This window comes from Panthera leo, chromosome B1 (genome assembly GCF_018350215.1).
Source record: "Panthera leo isolate Ple1 chromosome B1, P.leo_Ple1_pat1.1, whole genome shotgun sequence".
In the NCBI taxonomy this organism is placed as follows: Eukaryota; Metazoa; Chordata; class Mammalia; order Carnivora; family Felidae; genus Panthera; species Panthera leo.
In genome coordinates, this window is record NC_056682.1 from 52,379,072 (window position 1) to 52,387,352 (window position 8,281).

An 8,281-nucleotide genomic window follows, 5' to 3' on the forward strand; every position below is an offset into this window, starting at 1 on the left:
GACTAGAGACCAAAGATTACATTTTAAAGACTATCCAAGATGATCTCCTAATTTATAAGTATACTTTACTATCCCATCAGGACTTTAAAAATGTTTGACATATAATCCCATGTTCATAATATACGTGAGATTTTAATACTTCTTCAACAATTATCACTTCTCATTTATTTTTCTGTAAAAAGACATATCTGTAGGAAATTAGGAGTATCAAAGATGATCTAACTAATAATGGGTAGCACCTCCTACTTTGATTACCTTCCCGGTCGTGAGCTAAGTGTTGATTACCAGGACTGTAGTTCTCTCACCTGGCCTTGTCAATCTCCCCGAGGAGCTTCTCTCAATGTTCAGGTTTCTGGGCCCCATCCCTTCAGATGACTCAACAAATGGGGGTGGGAATTTCAAAAGGCCACTGGTAATTCTATTCCAGCTATGGCCTGCTGGACCAGGTCCAAACACTATTTTCTAAAGAGAACTTTTCTTGTGATAGCCTTTTTGTTACACACTTAGGCTGAGCTTTCAGAAGACCTGCTCTATACCCTCTGAAGCAATTCCTATGTAAATATATACAGGTTGACTTTTTTCCAGCTACCTCCGGATACCTGTGGAATTACTGGAGAGTGAAATTCCAAGATTAATCATGAGCATATTGGACAATAGCTGTCATGGACTAAAAGACATTTCTATTATGTGCTTACTGTCAATGTTTTGTATTTGGATTTTTTTTTTTTAATGTTCATCTTTGAGAAAGAGAGAGAGAGAGTGTGAGTGGGAAAGGGGCAGAGAGAGAGGGAGACTCAGAATCTGAAGCAGGCTCCAGGCTCTGAGCTGTCAGTACAGAGCCCAACGTGGGGCTTGAACTCATGAGCCATGAGATTGTGACCTGAGCCAAAGTCAGATCTTAATCAACTGAGCCACCCAGGTGCCCCTGTATGTGGTATTTTTAACTGCAGGGTAGAAATGTGAACTTTTTTGGAGGTATAACTGGATTTAAAATCTATTTAACTTTTAACTGGAGAACTTCTAAATAATTGAATTATTGGGGCACCTGGGTGGCTCAGTCGGTTGAGCGGCCAACTTTGGCTCAGGTCATGATCTCGCAGTCTGTGAGTTCGAGCCCCACATTGGGCTCTGTGCTGACAGCTCAGAGCCTGGAGCCTGTTTCAGATTTTGTGTCTCCCTCTCTCTGACCCTCCCCCGTTCGTGCTCTGTCTCTCTCTGTCTCAAAAATAAATAAACGTTAAAAAAAATTTTTTTTTAATAATTAAATTTTTTAATAGTTATTTTGATATAGCTTTTTATCCTACTTAATATAATGAAGCTTATATTGACGTGTATTATTTTCTAAAGCCAAACAGTAATGAGTTCTTTTTTAATGTTTATTTATTTTTGAGAGAGAGAAAGTAGAGGAGGGGCAGAGAGTGAGGGAAAGAGAGAATCTAAAGTAGGCTCTGCACTATCAGCTCAGAGCCCCATGTGAGCCGAAGTCGGATGCTTAACTGACTGAGCCACCCAGGTGTCCCGTTTTTTTGTTTTTTGTTTTTGTTTTTTTTTTTTACAACTTTATTGAGATATATTTCATATGCTGTTGAATTTACTCATGTATAGTTTTGTTTGGGTTTTTTTCTAGTTTTATCGAGAAATAGTTGATGTACATCACTGTATAAGTTTAAGATGTACTGCGTGGTGGTTTGATTGGGAAGTGATTATGACAATAGGTTTAGCTAATAGCCATCATCTCATAGAAATACAATAAAATGAAAGAAAGATAAAAACGAATAAAGAAAAAAAGTTCTCCTTGTGATGAGCACTCTTAGGATTGACTGTTAACACCTGTCCTATAGCTCATACAGCAGTGGTAACTACAGTCATCACATTACACATTATATCCCGAGTACTTATTTCTCTTATCATTGGAAGTTTGTACCTTTTGACCACTTGCCTCCAATTTCCCCTTCTACCATCTTCTACCTCTGGTAACCACAATTCTGACTGATTTTTCTGTGAGACTGGATGGGTTTTTTCTCCCACTGTCCTAGGCTCTAAGTCTAAAGTTCTGTTTTGGCCAGCAAAAGAGCAGACACAGGATTAAAGCGAGAGTTGGCTATGTCTGGGAAAAGACAAGACCCCTGAATAAGGGTCCTTGCCCCGTATTTATTCAGATCAGAAGGCTTACAAACGTGATGGACGTGTACAAAGAGACAAACTGGGAACATTAACTTGGGGACGTGAGGGGAAAGGGGGTTTTTGAAGATATAGTGTTTGGGATTTGGGTCAATATAAAACAAAATCTGGGCGCCGGGCAAGTCGGGAGGAAGGTTGTTAATGGCAGACAGGAGGCACCTTGCCTGTTATCTTAGCTAGCCTAGAGGATAAGACCGTGGGAATAACCTCAGGGTTAATAAGGCACCTGTTCTTTTGTTAACCATCTCCTCTCTGGGCTGATTTGCCTGCAGCGCAGTGGTCCGTAATCCAATTCACCAATTGACCTAACCTGGTCCTATTCTGTGAAAGCAGCTTTTCTGCCATAGTACTAAATTGGGGGTGTTTCTGCCCTGAAAATCTAATCTTGTTCATTTCATATACCTGAATATTGGGCACCTTTGTGCCATTTCTATTTTAGGCTTTTGCCTCTCCCTCTATTTTGGGGGCTCTGCACCCCCTCTCTATTTTGGGGTGCCTTTGCACCTCCCTAATCCTGGCACATTTGCTCCTCCCTACTCTTGGGGTGTCTTTGCACCCCCCCCCCATTCTTGTGGTGCCAATCTGATTTACCCAAACTCAGGAGTGAGCATTTTATGACTTTGTATTTGTTTATGCCTTGTTAACCCATTGGTGTAAACCTGGGGGATTCCTAAACTTTATCCCCCACACCCCACATGTTAACTGAGGTCATACAGTATTTGTCTCTGTCTGACTTATTTTACTTAGCATAATGCCATCGAGGTCCATCCATGCTGTTGTAATGGTAGGATTTCCTCATTTTTCATGGCTTAGTAATATTCCATTGTGTATATATACCATAACTTCTTTATTCATGTAGCCATTGATGGACACTTAGATTGTTTCCATGTCTTGACTCTTGTAAATGATGCTGCTGTGGACATGGGAGTACAAGTGTGTTTTCAAGTTAGTGTTGGCTTTTTTGGATCTATTCTCAGAAATGGAATTGGTTGATCATATGGTAGTTGTACTTTTAATTTTTGGAAGGATCCTCCATACTGTTTTCCATAGTGGCTGAACCAGTTTACAATCCCACCAACACTGCAACAGTACATAAGGGGTCCGTTTTCTCCACACCCTCGCTGGCATTTGTTATCTCTTGTCTTTTTGATGATGATCATGCTAAGAGATGTGAGCTGATACCTCAGTGTTGAGTTTAATTTGCACTCCCCTAATGACTAGTGATTGAGCACCTTTTCATGTACTTGTTGGCCATCTGTATGTCTTTAAAGAGATGCCTATGTAAGTAGTGTCCCCACTTTTGAATTGAGTTATTTGGTTTTTTGCTATTGAGTTGTATGAGTTCCTTATACATTTTGGACATTAACCCCTCATCAGATGTGTGCTCTGCAGATACTTTTCCCATTCTGGAGGTTGTCTTTTCACTTTGTTGATGGCTTCTGTTGCTGTGCAGAGCTTTTTAGTTTGATGTTTTTTATCTTGCTGCATGAGCTTTAGGTGTCCCTGCACATCCAAAAAAAGGACATCATTATCAAGATGCAAGTCAAGGCTTTTCAGGTGGGAGGGGCCAGGAGCTATCCTCAGCCTTGGCTATGGATTAATCCCCCTGCCTGTATGTGTACGCACAGGACTGTCCCATGTATGGTACTGGCTTTGCTCTGGGAGCAATTGGCTCTGCCCACCTGCTTGTCACTTCAACCACCGCTGGACCACATAGCTTCCAGCTTCTGGTCTGATGGGACTGCAAGACACTATCTCCAGTGGGTGGGACTGTGATTCAACGCCTTGCCTGGGTATGGGGAAACCAGGCTCTAAGGCTGGCAAATTTTCTAGTTTCAGGATCTATATCAGGCAGATGTATCTACACCCTGCCAAGGCCCTTAGAGTGCATCCCCAACTTGGTTCTGGAGGTGAGCAGTGCTGCTGGCTGGGATTACTACTTGGGGACTACAGATATGAACTTGGTCTGCCAAAATCTGTGTGCTGCTGTGTTGCAAGCCCCTCTGCCCTCTGTCACAATCAAATTCCCAGTGGCTGAGCCCTGTAGATTCCCCAGCAATCCCTGTGGTGCAACATTAGAGTAGAGGCTCCTGCAAAGTGACCCACAATGCTGGCGGTAGCTGGTGGTTACCTTTGGGTTCTCTTCCTCCTGGAAGAACCGAGAGGCTCAGGGGAGGCCTCCCTCCGTGTGGCGCTGCACTGGCCTGGGGAAGGGGCGGTGAGTTCAACGTGTAGCTGCCCCCGTTACCCTTCTAATGCAGCATGTCTTGGTCTGTGTGATGAGAGGTAGAGGTGTGCTACTGCCTCAGCCCTCTTCTAGGATTCTCTCAGTGGCGTCTTGTTCTCGAAGAGTCGTTAGTTCTTATGAGGGAGGGTGAGCAAAGTCAGGAACAACCTGCGTTGGCATCCACTGGACTTTATAGTTCAGTGATTTTTCAGTATCTTCACAGAGTTGTTCAACCATCACTGTAATGTTAGGCCATATCAACATCCCACAAAGAAGGTGCCCATTAGCCCTCTCTACTTTAAGCAAGCATGTCTTTACTTTCCATGTCTGTGGATTTGCCTGTCCTGGACACTTCACATAAGTGGAATCATAAAATATGTGGTCTTTTTTGGACTGGCTTCCTTAATTTAGCATAAAGTTTTAGCATCCAAGTTCCTCCATGATGTAGCATGTGTCAATACTCCATCCATTTCATTGCTCATAGTACTACGTTGTATGGGTCTACTCCATGTTGTCCTTCAGTTGGGAGACGTTTAGCTGGTTTGCATGCTTCAGTTATGGATTAATGCTGTTACAAATATCTGTGTAGATAAGTGTGTTTTGAAGCTCATTTATTATTGTTCACAGTTTGAAAAATAGTTCTTAAGCTCCCCTGATTTACTTTCTATTATCATAAAGGAACAGAAGTGAATTCTTTCCATGAGAAGGGAAGAAGCAACTGACTTGAGGCTGACCTTTGACTCTGAGACCTTAGTCTCCAGTGTTTCCACCAGCTTCCTTGAATGACCTCACAATTGGGGCCTTTTGGAGGGATTTGTTCTAGAATGGCTTCCTTCAGTCTTTCTAAATCTATACGTGCACCTTGAGGAAAACCTGAGAGGAGTGTAAAAGAATAATGAATACTTAAAAATTTAGGAGTTCTGCACTGGCATTTTGCACTCTAAGACTAAAATTAGGCATCTGGGTGGCTCAGTCAGTTGAGCATCCAACTTTGACTCAGGTCGTGATCTCATGGTCTGTGAGTTTGAGCCCCACGTCCAGCTTACTGCTGTCAGCACAGAGCCCACTTCAGATCCTTTGTCCCCTCTCTGCCCCTCCCCACTTTCTCTATCTCATAAATAATAATTTTGGGGCGCATGGGTGGTTCAGTCGATTGAGCGTCTGACTTTAGATTTCGGCTCAGGTCATGATCTCACGGTTTGTGAGTTCGAGCCCCACTTCAGGCTCTGCACTGACAGCACAGAGCCTGCTTGGGATTCTCTCTGCCCCTTCCCCACTCACTCTCTCCTTCTCTCTCTGTCTGTCAAAATAAACATTTAAAAAAATAAATAATTTAAAATGACTAAAATTAGAGTTGCCCTTTCTATTTAAACATGCAATATCTGGGGCACATCTTGGGATCCCAGGAGATGACTCAATGTTGTGCTATAAAAGACTCCTTTCTGTTGGGAGAAAAGGTTTTTTACGGTTCATTTGGAAATGATCTGGGGAAGGAAGACTGGGTGGCTCAGTTGGTTAAGTGTCCTACCCTTGATTTAGGCTCAGGTCACTATTTGTGGGATCGAGCCCCATTTGGGGATTCTCTCTCCCCCTCTCTTTGCTCCTCCCCTGCTTGCATTTGCTCAGGCTCTCTGTCTCTGTCTCTCTCGAAATAAATAAATAAAAACATTAAACTTTAAAAAAAAAAAAAAGAAGGAAATGATCTGAAGAGCTTCTTAGAAGGGGAAAGTGGGGATTTAACTACAAAATAGTGTTTTGATTTTAGATGAAAAAAGGAAGACTATAAAGGTTGACTTTGCTTGCTTGGCTGTCTTAGATCTTGAAGATTTCCCCAGACTACCAACGTGGTCGTTAGTCGTGCTGCCATGTTTCCTGTGTGGCATGGCCGCAATGTGCCTTTGTGTCACTCCACAGACGGCACAACTCACGGCTGCCATCAGGAAAGTTCAACATTGAGAAGCAGGCTCTGGGCAGAGAGTATTACTGCTGTTTTGGACATTTCCTGTAGAAGAGGGTGGACGCTAATAGTTTTTTAACTTGCATAGGCCAAGTTGCCGATTTGTTACTGTATTTTATGGTAAGGGCATGAGTCTTCAAAAACAAACAAAACCCTTTTAGATCTTTTCAAAATAGTAAGAATTCAAACAATTAAAGATATATAATGAAAAAAAAGTTGTCTTCTCTAAATCCAATCAATAAATGATGTTAACAGCATAATGTGTATCTATATTTCCCCCCTGTGCTTCTACAGTATAGTATCAGACAATCAAACTTTTTTTTTTTCTTTTTTAAACTGTAAAAGGGCTAAGACAACATTGCCAAACTTCTTGGGAAAGAATCACTTGCAAACTTTGCCACCTAACATACTAGTTTTTTTAAAAATATTTCCATCCAGTCTTCTCATATGTGTTCCAAGTAACTTAAATGTAGTTTTAATAGTTACCACTTAAAAAATAGCTGCTTAATAATTGAATAAAATACCATAATTATGTAACAATTTTACATTTTAATTGCTTTTCTTTGGAAACTAGAAATACAATTGCTTCTTGGCCTTTTGGCTAAGTGTGGAAACTAGAAATACAATTACTTGGCCAGTGTATGTGAACACTATTTGCCTCTTAATTTTATGTAGTCAAATGCTATTGAGGGGCACTTCGGTGGCTCAGTAGTCTAAGCGTCCAACTCTTTTTTTTTTTTTTTTTTAACATTTATTCATTTTTGAGAAACAGAGACAGAGTGTGAGTGTGGGAGGGGCAGAGAGAGAGGGAGACACAGAATCCAAAGCAGGCTTCAGGCTCTGAGCTGTCAGCACAGAGCCCGATGTGGGGCTCGAACCCACGGAGTGGGAGATCATGACCTGAGCCAAAGTCAGAAGCTCAACCAACTGAGCCACCCAGGCGCCCCTGTGTCCAACTCTTAATTTTGGCTCAGGTCATGATCTCCCAGTTCGTGAGATGGAGCCCTGCGTCGGGATTTTCTCTCTCCCTCTGTCTATGCCCCTCTCCCACTTGTACTCACTCTCTCTCTCTCAAAGTAAATGAACTTTTTTTAAAAATGAAAGAAACTGCTATTGAGAAAAAATTGAATTAATGTATGAAATTAGAAATTCTGCTCTACCATCAACATTCCTTCTTGTGGTACATATTTATTTACCATGATATGGTCTACATTTCTTTAAACGTTTTGCTTTAGAAAAAAAGTTTTATTTTGTAAAAATTTTGGGGAATATAAACTTAGTTTTTTGCTGGAGAATCTTAAGAGTCTAATTGAAAGAGATTTGAACTAATGTAATAAATATACCAGATCTTGGGTAACTACCTCTAGCTCGGGGTATTGGTTCCATAAGCCACCCATGAGATAGTAATCCTGTTTTTAAATCACATTTTATTAAGATAATTTTGGGTACTCACTTTTTTGAAAATAGACATATGTGAGTTTTTGTGGTTCTAATATGTGTGCTTGACCATGAGGGGACTAAATTAAACAGGCAATGCCTCATCTTTCCACTGTGAAGATCCCACAAAGCCTTTCTGCCCAACTTAAATATATAGCTTTTAGGGTTGTAGATGAGATTATAAAATATATACCTTTAATATTAGTTGTGTGTTTCAAATTTGTTCATCTGTTAACTAAGAAACGAGATTTTTCCTTGTTATATTCACCTTTCGTGAATGTTATTCAAATATCAAATTCACTTTTGACATTAACTTTTGTGTTTTCACAAGTCAAGAGCAAATAATCTTTTGTTCCAATTTGTTTGACATGCAGCGTTGTTTCTGTTTTATTAAAGTAAACTCTACCCCCAACATGGGGCTTGAACTCGTGACCCTGAGATCAAGAGTCACATGTTCTACTGACTGAGCCAGTGGGGCG